This window comes from Chiloscyllium plagiosum, chromosome 10, assembly GCF_004010195.1.
Source record: "Chiloscyllium plagiosum isolate BGI_BamShark_2017 chromosome 10, ASM401019v2, whole genome shotgun sequence".
NCBI classification, from domain to species: Eukaryota; Metazoa; Chordata; class Chondrichthyes; order Orectolobiformes; family Hemiscylliidae; genus Chiloscyllium; species Chiloscyllium plagiosum.
Genome location: NC_057719.1, coordinates 80,440,067 through 80,452,695, shown reverse-complemented (window position 1 = coordinate 80,452,695; position 12,629 = coordinate 80,440,067).

Here is a 12,629-nt window from a genome sequence, read left to right as displayed (position 1 = left end):
GTGAGGTGTTGGTAAGGGTGAAGTGGAGGGTGAGGTGAGGGTGAGGTGAGAGTGAGGTGTTGGTGAGGTGAGGGAGGACAAAGGAACCGTGGCCAGCTACATATTCCTAGGTAATGTGTTTCGATTTTAGCGCAGTATTAATTTAGCAGAAGGTTTGCTAGTATGGTTTCCTTTGACTGTCTACACTTTGTATTTAAGAATAATTTGGTATTTGGATATTTTTGATACTTGCTGTTTAAGACTTTGACAATTGATGAAGTTAAAGAATGCTCAGTGTCTTCTAACAGAGAGAGTCAACAGGCAACAGATCTGGCAGTGGGTGCTGGGGAAATGATCTTGTGTTGTGTCTTGGGGTTTGAACGCGTGTCAGGTCCTGGTGGTGTGGGGTAGGGGATGTGAGGAGAATGTTGGATCCAGTGGCGGGGGAAGTTACAGGTCTCTGGAGGTGGAAAGTGCTGTTGGTTGATGTGTGAGGGAGTGGTGTCAGATCCTGGGGTAGAATGGCAGGGACTATGTCCTGGCAGGGAGAGGGGGCAATCAGGCTGTGCCGGGGTAAGTGGTGAGGTTGGGTCCAGCAGGGGTGTGATAGAGGTAGGGAGTTGTGGAGGTGGTTGCCGGATCCCTCAGGGCATTCTTGCCGAGGGACAGTCTTCTTATTGGCCTTTTAATCAGCACCAGCTGTGGGTTCAGGAGAGCTCAGCTTAGTAACAACCATCTGATTGGTTCCTGGACAGGTGGCTTCAGCCTTGGGTGGAGGTGATATAGCACAAATGTCCACCTCTCAAAAGCATCCACCTCTCTCTCTTTCTCTCTACCATGGGGAGAAGTATCAGAAAGTCCATCTCAGCTAACTACTCTGCCTGACCTTTCACTATGAGCTGCTCTTACTCCCAATCTACTGTTGAGAGGAAAAGAGCAAAACTACTGTCAAGAGGCACCGAAACGGAGAATCCTCAACCATTAAATGAAAGACCGATAGTCGGTGCATTCACTACCTCAGCAAAGAGCTGGGAAGAGTTGAAAGGAGGCGAGGGGAAACAGCCCATTGATGTCTGATGCCAGAACTACCTCTCCAGAACACAGAAAAACAGAAATTGCTGAGTAAACTCAGCATGTCTCCTGTGTTCTCCACTCAGATGCTGCCAGACCATTTTTTTTTCCTGCAATTCAGCGTGACTTTGTTTAAAATGTTAATGTCTATTTCTCCTCAAAATATCGGTACAGGTCATTGTGCTCTAACAGTGGTGTTCCTCTGCAACCTCGTGTGATAGAAAAATCACATTGTGGGAAAACCCCTCTGAGGAAGATCGCTATACCCGTTCAGTAGAAAGATTGCGTTATCCAAACAATGTCCACAGGCCGTCAATCATGTTAGAGCCAATTTGCGCTGGCGGAACATGCATTATAGCAGAACGACCTGTAGATGTTGGGCCAATTAGAGACGAAGATTGACAAAAAGTACTTTTTTTTTCTCTTGGTAAAGGTATCCAGGGATTAAGTTTCTAGCCCTCCGCATCTTCGAGAGTTGAACTCTTGACCGGGGAACTGGCGCTTGCAACCTTAAGCGAAAGGTCAAATGCTGTCTCGAATTGCTTAGATTACTGACTAGCCAGAACAATACCGGGGAAAGGAGAGAGAATAAAAGCTGACAGGGAGCAATGACTGAAGGTGGGAGATGATGGAACCTCTAGGGGTACGTCCTGTCAGAGTTGGTAAACCTCAAGGGAGAGCGACCAAAGACAAGTCACTGGGCGTGGGGAATACAGATCAGCTCTGATCTAACCTACTCCCAGAAACAATGCTGCTTCTCAGCTCTGATATTGCAAGGGTAAGTTTTGCCTACTGTCCCACCCACCCCCCTTCAAGCACACGTTGTGTAAATAGCTCTTGGAAAAGCCTACATTCTAGACTCTGACATCTGGAGATACTGACCAAGCAGCGCGTTTCATCAACGTTATTTGTTTAAATAGCTCAAATTAACTCTTGTGTTTGGTCATGCTAAATCGCCCACAGTGTTAGGTGCATTAGTCAGAGGGAAATGGGTCTGGGTGGGTTATTCTTCAGAAGGTCGGTGTGGACTGGTTAGGCCAAAGGGCCTGTTTCCACACTGTAGGGAATCTAACCTAATCTAATTTCTCGCTAATGAGCAGCTCCATTAGAGAGGTAATTGGGGGAATAGAATGGCTTGTGGTTGAAGTCACCAATTTTAACAAGTTCTACAGTCTGGAACCACAAGATCCTTCCCAGTCTGTGTATTGTAACAGCTCTGTTCGTTTCTTTGACGTGACAGAGCTATATTTTTCCACAAATGATGAACTAATGTCTAGCTTTCTACACTGCATGAGTGTGTTACATGAGGCTGTCGCTGTTTTTTTACAACAGACTGTAGATTTGCGTCAAAATTTACAATCAAAATGTCAAAAAGCAGCTATTAAGGCATCGCTTGCAATTGAAAAAACAAATCTCAGAGTTTTTGTGAAACCAGTTGCAGCAATCTCAAAAAAAAGGCTGAATTGATAGAGATGGAAAACAACAATTAATTTTCACCCGAGAATTTTCGAAGCAGTTGACGGACTGATTAGAATCTAGGAACTCATGAGCTTTCCTATCAGATTTATTTATAGAAACATTTCATGCATGTGAGCTGCACTCCCTCTATTTTTCACAAACAGGGACCAGTTGCTTGGTTAACAGGTAGTGCATCGGCCTCATACACTGTAATTTCACCTCCAGGACCTACCCAGTGCAAGCAGATTAATGGACACGAACCCTGTACAACTCAATACGGCCAGTGTTCCTCTTTGAGGAAGCAGGAGCAGCTCCTGGGGGAAATTGTCCGCTGGCATCTCAGGGCTGGCTACCTGAGGCCTCTTCTGGAATACTGTGTCCAGTTCTGGTCGCCCGGTTCCAGGAAGGATAGTATTAAACTGGAGTGGGTTCAGAAGAGATTTACCAGGATGTTGCCAGGTATGGAAGATTTGAGTTATAATAAAAGGCTCTATAGGCTGGGACATTTTTCACTGGAACATAGGAGGTTGAGAGGTGACTTTGTAGCAATTTATGAAATAATGAGGTGTGTGGACAGTGTTGATGGCAATTGTCGTTTTCCGAGGATGGAGGATTTCAAAACTAGAGGGCACATTTTTAAGGTGAGAGGAGAGAGTTTTAAAAAAAATACATGACGGGCAAATGTTTTACACAGAGAGTGGAATGAGCTTTTTGAGGAAGTGGCAGATGTGGGTACAATTAAAATGTTTAAAAGATATTTGGATAGATACATGCATGGGAAAGGTTTGGAGGGATATGGACCAGGAGCAGGCAGGTGGGACTAGTTTAAAAGCCACTCAAGAGTGGAATCAAGCCCAGGCCCCTGGCACTGTGAGGCAGCAGTGCTAACCACTGAGCCACCCGTCAAATTGACTTCCACTTTTCCTACATTGCATCAATGGCTACATTTCCAAACAAGTTCATTGGTTGCAAAGAATTTTGGGACATCCTGTGGATATGACAGATGCTACATAAATGAAACCTTTCAAATTGTTTGGCATTGTCTGGTTGGACCGAAGGGTCTGTTTCTGTGCCATATGACTCTACGACTTTATGACTATAAGTTGCTAGCTATGGCTCAGTTGCTAGCAGTTCTGCCTCAGAGTCACAATGTTGCAAGTACAAGTCCCATTCCATGGCTTGAACTCAAAAAAGTCAAGGTTAGAAATTGGATCAGACATTGGCTAGCTGAAAGAAGACAGAGAGGTGGTTGATGGGAAACGTTCATCCTGGAGTTCAGTTACTAGTGGTGTACCGCAAGAATCTGTTTTGGGGCCACTGCTGTTTGTCATTTTTATAAATGACCTGGATGAGGACGTAGAAGGATGGGTTAGTAAATTTGAGGATGACATTAAGGTCGGAGGAGTTGTGGATAGTGCTGAAGGATGTTGTAGGTTACAGAGAGGCATAGATAAGCTGCAGAGCTGGGCTGAGAGGTGGCAAATGGAGTTTAATGCGGAAAAATGTGAGTTGATTCAGATTGGAAGGAGCAACAGGAATAAAGAGTACTGGGCTAATGGTAAGAGTTTTGGAATTGTAGATGAGCAGAGAGATCTCGGTGCCCCTGTACATAGATCCCTGAAAGCTGCCACCCAGGTTGATAGGGTTGTTAATAAGGCATACAGTGTGTTAGCGTTTATTGGTAGCATGGGATTGAGTTTCAGAGCCATGGGGTCATGTTGTATATGTACAAAACTCTGGTGTGGCCACACTTGAGGTATTGCACGCAGTTCTGGTCACTGCATTATAGGAAGGATGTAGAAGTTTTGGAAAGGGTTCAGAGGAGATTTACCAGGGTGTTGCCTGGTAAGGAGGGTAGTTCTTATGAAGAAAGGCTGAGGGACTGGAGGATGTTTTCGTTAGGGAGAAGGTTGAGAGGTGACTTAATTGAGACATACAAGGTAATCAGAAGGTTAGATAAGGTGGACAGTGAAGACCTTTTTCCTCAGATGGCAATGGCTAGCATGAGGGGACATAGCTTTAAATTGAGGGGTGGTAGATATAGGACAGATGTCAGAGGTAGTTTCTTTACTCGGAGAGTAGTAGGGGCATGGAATGCACTGCCTGCAATAGTAGTAGCCTCGCTAACTTTAAGGGCATTTAAATGGTCATTGGATAGGCATATGGACGAGAATGGAATCGTGAAGGATAGATGGGCTTCGGATTGGTTCCACAGATCGGCGCAACATCGAGGACCGAAGGGCCTGTACTGCGCTGTAGTGTTGTACAGTACTGCAGGAGTGCTTTCTTTTCAGTGAGATGGTAATCAGAGATCCATCTTCCTGTTTCGGTAGAAATGAAAGATCCAATGGCACTATTTCACAGACGAGGTGGAAGGCCATCCCTTTTGCCCTGGCCAATATTTATCCCTCAACTAACACCACAGAAAACAGATTATCTGGTCAACATGGTTAGCTGTGTAGAAATGAGCCTGTTGGGTTTTCAACTTTATAGCAGACACTACACTTAAATTACCATTGATTGCGGAATAGCAATTGACCTCTGAAGTGTCAAAAATGCAGCGGAGGGAGCACCAGGTATAAAATGTGAGCTGCTGGTGTTGGTATAGGTGGCCACTATTTATAAACGTGAAAAAAAATCTAATTCAAGTTAACTCTCTTCAGCATCTGTCAAATAGCATTCATCAAAATTATTTTGAATCATTTTGGCTATGGCATCATCTTAAGGATCCCAGTCTGGTTCTTGAGTTCCTTTTGTACTATCCATGAATAATTGACTGTGACCTCTGCATGACCTCAGGAAGCGATGAAGACCAATTCTAGAAATTTATTGTGTATATCTTGACTGATATTATCCATCAAGGACCTCCAGTTATACCTATCAGGTTAAGATCCCATTGCAGTTTGCGAGAGCTCACTGTGCACAAATTGAAACATCGAACCCTTACAGTGCTAAAGGAGGTCATTCAGCCCACATCAACCCTCCAAAGAGCATCCCATCCAGACCCAATTCCTATGATTCACTTAGCCCACACATTTTTGAACTGTGGGAGGAAACCCACACAAACATGGGGACAATGTACAAACTCCACATAGTCACTCAAGGGTGGAATCAAACCTGGGCCCCTGTCACTGTGAGGCAGCAGTGCTAACTACTGAGCCACTGTGCCACTCATCAAACTGACTTCCACTTTTCCTACATTTCAAAACAAGCATGTTGGTTGCAAAGCACTATCGGACATCCTGTGGATGTGATGGGTGCTATACAAATGAAACCTTACTTTTAAATTAACCTTCACTGCTTTTCCGACTGTGGTGGGATTACTACCTGATGTAAGTTTACATACTTCCTCAACTAACCCACTCAGTGTTGGTTTGACACCATAAGTATTAGACAGGAGGTTGGAGTTAATGACAATGAGGGAGACCCAAGTAACATCGTTGGGGATGGAAAATATCAAATAAAATGAAGCAGGAAGATAACCAGATATAATGTAATAAATTAAAAAAGGCACAAAAAAAACTGCAGATACTGGAATTCAGAAACAGAAACAAGAACTGCTGGAAAAACTCAGCAGGTCTGGCAGCATCTGTAGAGAGAAAGCAAAGTTGACAATGCCTCATAGTGATTCCCAATCATCCAGTGATTATACTATTCAAGACAATAAAAAAAATGTGTTTCTGCTGCCCTTTAGAATTGCCCAAAGATATACAGAAATTAGTCCTCCCTGATTGTTTAAGTGATTCATTTCTTCTAAAGATATTATTTATGAAGCCTTCTCAAAATTATTTTACAGAAAAAAAATTTCCTAACAGATGTCTTCAGCGAGCTGCAAGTAAGCAGTTCCCCTCATTTTACTTGCATTGGCATGATTTTGGCTGTTAAATTTAGATTTTTATCTCTCAAGGATGAACCATTAAATATTGAGTTAACTCTTAGTGCACAGAGGAAAGATAGTCTCACTGAGCTCACCAATTTTATATATTTTCCTTCAAGTGCACTGTGACATTTAAACACAAATGAAAACTACCAGAATAGCTTCATTACCATAGTATTAGCCACATAAAACAAAATAATTACAGAAAATTTCACAGCACATGTTTTTGGAACGTGACAGAACAGAAAGAGACAGGTCAAACCATTCCCCGTGAGATACCCAGTACCCAACTCACTTCCTGGAAACATTTCTCCTATTGAGCGACTGTTATGGTGTGACACGGTGACTCAGTGGTTAGCACTGCTGCCTCACAGCGCCAGGGACTCGGGTTCAATTTCACCCTCAGGTGACTGTTTACAGTTTGCACATTCTCCCTGTGTCTGCGTGAGTGTCCTCCGGTTTCCTCCCACAGTCCAAAGGTGTACATGTTAGGTACATTGGCCCTGCTAAATCACCCATAGTATTCAGGGATGTGCAGGCTTGGTAGGTTAGCCATAAGATATGCAAGGCTACAGAGTGGGATGTTCTTTGCAGGTTAGGTGAATTGGCCATGCTAAATTGCCCATAGTATCCAGGGATGTGTGGGTTAGCCATGTTGTATGCAGGGCTATAAAGTGGGTTATTCTTCAGTGGGTTAGTGTGGACTCAATGGGCCGAATGGCCTGTCTCCACACCCTAGGTATTCTGTTCCCTTTTCAATTAGTGGCTGGTATATTGCAGGAAATTCATAATTTCCAAACCTCTGGGTAAAGACTTGTGTGATTGTCCTAAATCAGTAACCTTTCACCTTCTCTGATCAATGGAAACAGTGGTCTCAATTTTATCATAAACAGCAAAGTGACAGCATTGGGGAGTTTCTCTCTGTGTGCTCTAGTGAGAGTTCTCATGCAATTTCACACTGCTCACTTTGATACATGTACCAAACCTCTAAGGTGGTAAGTATGAGGCTTTCTGGGATTCCCCAATATCATCATCTCTCCAACAACCTCACACTTGATCTATTTCTGCCACTGTAGCGACCTCCCAACAAGTCTGCTGAGTTACCATTGTTACATGCATCATCTTCCTTCCATTGCCTTCACCCATCCCAATGCCCATGCACCTTGCATGTCCTCTGCCCTGCCAACTCACTGATTATCTTCCACCTGGACACCCATGGCAACCATGCCAGCTCCCTCACCTCACTCAATCCCTCCCTCTGTCTCATTCCAGGAGAACACATTCCTCATTCGAACAGAGAGAGCCAAGATGGTTGGTGAAGATTCCTAAAAGGAGAGGCTTCTTGTTTTAGCGGAACAGGGCTGTGACAGCTCATGTAGGGATGCAGAAAGCTCTGGGTCCTGACAACCAAGTAAAGATTCACTGTCAAGTGGCATCTGCCTGATCGCTGGCCTGACATCATCACCTTGGAGAGAATGGCCAAAGATCCCTCGGAGGATGGCCTGGCAAGGCTGGATCCCCCAGCCTCCACCAACTCAGACACTGACACCCCGGAAGCTACGTTAGCTGATTTTGGAAGTATTGCCCAACTCGCTGGCACTCAGACAAGGGTGCCTGCTCAGCCCCCAGGCAGAAGAGGACCTCATTGAAGTTAATAACCTCATGCAAACACCCAGGGGTAGCAGGTAGGTTTGTTAGAGGCACTGCATAAACTGACACAAAGATTGAAGGAGTCAACCAATGCTATCTGTGCCATGCTGACTCTGACATGTGACTGTCTGGCTATCTCCACGCCATGGAGATACACGTCTGGCACTCTCAGACCCTGCTGGATAGACACACGGACCTGTGCTCTGTTGCTCTAGTCACTGAAACTCAGCACCAATGCCAAGGAGGATCAAGGGTCTTGAGCTCACTCCAGGTGCCCCTTGCTTCCAAGGTGACAGGGTGGTGCCAAGAGGCACCGTGCCAGAGGACAGACCGTACACAGGCCGGCTCCCCCACTCTGAGGTCTCCCCTCAGCAGTGCCAGCAGTTGACCCCTCCATCCCCAACCTGCCTGCAGTCCCTGACACTAGGGCAGTTCAAATCGAGGAGGGTGAATCTCCCTCTAGGTGGGAGACACTGGGCTGTCCAGCTTGCCCAGGGATGCCTGGTCAAAGTGCCAAGACCAGGCACCAGGCGCAAGCATAGGGCAAGCTCTCTCTACCCCACCTGTACAGCCTGGGACTATACTTAGATAGAGTGGGAGGGAAAGGAAGAAGACCTGCTAAAGGTATGGGGGTGGCACATCATTGGCCTGGTAACACAGTTGCCCTGGAGACCAAGGTCCATTCTCTTCTATGACTTTGGGAATGTGTCTACAACAATTTGGAACTCAGCCTCTGAATGTGCACATATTCAAGTGCTACCATACTACATATTGACAGCACAACTTGGCATGGCCTTGGTTCAGGACTGCAGGACATGCAAGTTGAACAGTTTCCCACTTGTGCTGTAGATTAGCTCCACTTCTGCAGCAAGCTTCGTTGGTATAGGGTGGAGTATTGCACCAAGGACTATGAAAGAGAGTTTTGGTGGAATGGTAGAATCTTGCTTGACTATCACACACCTATTGGATCTCCGTTGGCATGGATCACAGATTGCACATTGTTGTGCAGCAGGCAGAGATAGCAATGAATTTGAGGAGGATGCTCCATAATCCCTGACAGTTGACAGAATCGAAGGTCCTAGTGAGAGTGAAAGAGGCCGTGTATCGAGGTTACATTGCTCTCTGTACTTTCCTTGGACTTATCAAGCAGCGACAGTCAGTCCAAAGTAACTATGGATGGACGCAATTGCATTGTGACTCCAGTAGGAGTTCTTCAGACGATGGGAGGAGGTGAATGAAGGTGATGTTGGCAATGACCTTCCCTGTGGTGACCCCTCCGTAGTGACTTTTCTTGAAGACATTCAAAATTACAGCATCTCAGATGTCCCCTGGAATGCTCTTCCTTCCAGATGAGGGAGATGTGGTCAAGCATATGACTTCTGCATTGTATTTTAGTATTTCTAGTATACAGGGTTGGTCAGCAGCACTCTGAGGTTGGGTGGGAGGGATGGTCACTGACAGAGTGAAGGATGGAGAATTAATGTGATTGATGGGTATACATTGCCTATTGCCTCTTCAGATGGTGGGGCAGGAAACCCTGCTGAGTGAAAGATTTTGCCCACAGCAATCGATAAATATAACAATCGTTATTGCAGTTCTCTCAGTTCCAAGTTGTCAGTTGTCAGTGGAAAGATGCTTCTATTTCGGCTTCACTTGCTCGGGACTGAAGATTTCTCAAAATACTTTTACAGCCAAGAAATTAATGTTGAAGTGTCGTGCCACTTTGTAAAGTAGGAAATGCAGGAGCTTTAATGACCGTCTGTCTTCAGGCGTTCTTTGAGAGATAAATATTGGCCAGGGCACCTGTGGGGAATTCCCCTTCTCTGCTTTGAACTAATGCTGGGATATTTGCATCTATCTGGGAGGGAAGATGTGGCTTTAATTTAACTTCTTTGGCTGAATGTTATCTCTCCAGAGCAGGACTGTCACAGTCCCACGGTAGTTAAAATATTGTTTTGGACATTACCATACTTAGTCACACTGACCCACTATCATTACAACATGTGGACAGGCTGTGCAGTTGGCATTCTGTCTATCGTTTTATAAGTAGAACATAAACACCACTTATGGTACTTAAGAGTCCAGATGACACAATAAAACATCGCCATGTAGTAATGACATGGGTGTATAGGAAACGAGGTCAATAGGATTCACATTTTTATTTTCAAGAATTGATGAAAGGGCTGGAGGTGGTGTTATCACTGACATTAGTGGGAATCACAGAATCCCTACATTGTGGAAGAGGCCATTTGACTCATTGAATCCACACTGACTCTCCGAAGAGCATCCCATCCAGACTCATCTCCCTACCCTGTACCTGTAACCCTGCATTTCCCATGGTTAACCTACCCATCCCTGGGAACTATGGATAATGTAGCATGGCTAATCCACCTAACCTTTGGACTGCAGGAGGAAACTCACGCAGACATGAAGAGAATGTGCAAACTCCACACAGGCAGTTGCCCGAGGCTGGAATGAAGGAAAGATTACTGAGTCTACTGTTTGACTTTGATTGGGTTCAGGAGAGGAATTGTTAAAGATGGGTGTGTCTCACTGCCAGTGAATATCAACTGTCCACAGACAAGGACTTCATCTCTGCCGCAAGGCTGTTAAAGAGAACTGTCTCCTGGTAGGCATGAAATCTTACATCTTCTCTCAAATAATGCTGTGAACAAGTTTGTTCACATGTTCATAATCACCCGTCTCCCTGCCAAGTCTCGCACCCTACCTATGACAATACATCTCAGTATTTTTCATCACCTCACCCGATACTGAGATCATTATTTGTGCAAACGTTGCTGTTCATTAATCTCTGATCAGCTTCAGGTCTGTTATGCCAGGGAGTCATCTGAAACCAGTGCAAATATCCCAGCATTAGTCTGTGGAGTGAAACAGTGTCCCTTACAGGCATTAAACGTTCAGCAGGAGGAGAGGAGAGGGAGCAGGAAAGGCAGCAGGAGGACGTCAACTGGCCAGGGCCCGGAGCAAGCTGAAATGTAGGAAGGGAGTGTCTGTGTGGGGAAGGCAGCAGCAGATGTAGGCAAGAGCTGTGTAGAGTCATACAGTCATAGAGTCATGGAGCATTTATATTCCCATCTGAACTTAAAATGTTGAAACAGAAGATGAGAGAGTGATAACATCTCTGAAGACTTCACCTTCCATAAGAGTCAGTCATGTCCCAATGCTGACAAACTTCAAATTTTAAAAGTGACAGTTACTTTGAGCTTCTTTAACAGACCACCAGTGGAGATTGCAGTGGGATTGGCTAACCTGCAGCACATCCCCACATGAAGGTCTTCAATGATACTTTGTTCAGAAATGCACATCAATCCATTTCCTTTACAGCAAAGAATAACAGTTGTAACAGCTGTAGCCCTAATCCCTTGGCTGCCAGCTGTCATTGATTATCCCCATGTAGCCATCAAAACACCAGCAACTCAGCCAGGGTATCAATGGCAGGAGATATCATGCCATAAACATGCCGAGAGTGAGCAACCTCAATCAACGAATTGTATAAGTTATCCAGGAAGCAGCTATAACATATACACCCTCAGACACCCTGGGTGCCAGGGATGTTTACAGACATGGATGCTTTGGGCGGATGTTTGCGTAGGGCCAATAATGGGCACTATCTATAAAAATAGCAGATGGTTCAAGGAGCAGGTCCAAGGACACACCTTAAGTGTCATTATAAGGAAAGGCATGACATGATCAGGTCCGTCACTGAGCAGACCACTGATCTACTGGAAGTGACATTCCAAAACCTGGATAGATCAGGTGGGCACTACATTATGCACCAGCCAGAGTCTGTGCCAATGGCAGATGGGCAGAGAAAAGACTGTGGTTGTAAAGAGTGCCCTGATCCATATGGCCCTATCCCCCCCACTACCTCCCACTGGTGTCAGCAATTGGTCATCCATGGCTGTAAGGCCCATTTGGCCTTCCCCAATTTCCTAGAAGCCTGTAGGGTCTGAGTGTGATTGCAAGCTCCTCATACCCTGGCATTGGACCCTGGAAATCAGAGCCAAGGTAATGGAGTGCAGTCAGAACCCAGAGTCAACATCTCATCCATCATGGCCTGCCCCTCTGTTCTCCGATATCACACTAATGGGTTGGGCACACTGTCCACCACCTCCAAATGCTGTTAGCCAGCTGCTTAGTGGGTGACCATCAGTAGGATGCCTCATGTATTATGCGCCAACTTTCGATGGGTGGGTTTGGAGCTGGTGGGTCATAGACTACTCTATTGCCTCTTCATGCTCACCCACTACTGAGCTATGTCTGCCCTTCATCTGAAAGATGATTTTCTCAATACAGAACTGAACTCAATTTACCTCAACCTTTAAACTTATTGAACAGGAGCAAGGCTGTAACAGGTTCAGGGAGGCAAGAAACTGTGAGGGCTCCTGGTCAGATATCTTTCACCCTCTCCATTTGAACATTGCCGTGAAATCTTTCAAACCTTTTACTTTATTCTTTTGGCTCCTTTTTTATGGCTGTCCATCTTGGCCATGGGAGTAACCTTGAAGAGAAGAAACTGTCCTTTTAATTGGCTAAAAGAAAGTCAAGGTTGGCACGGCCATGTCATCAATCC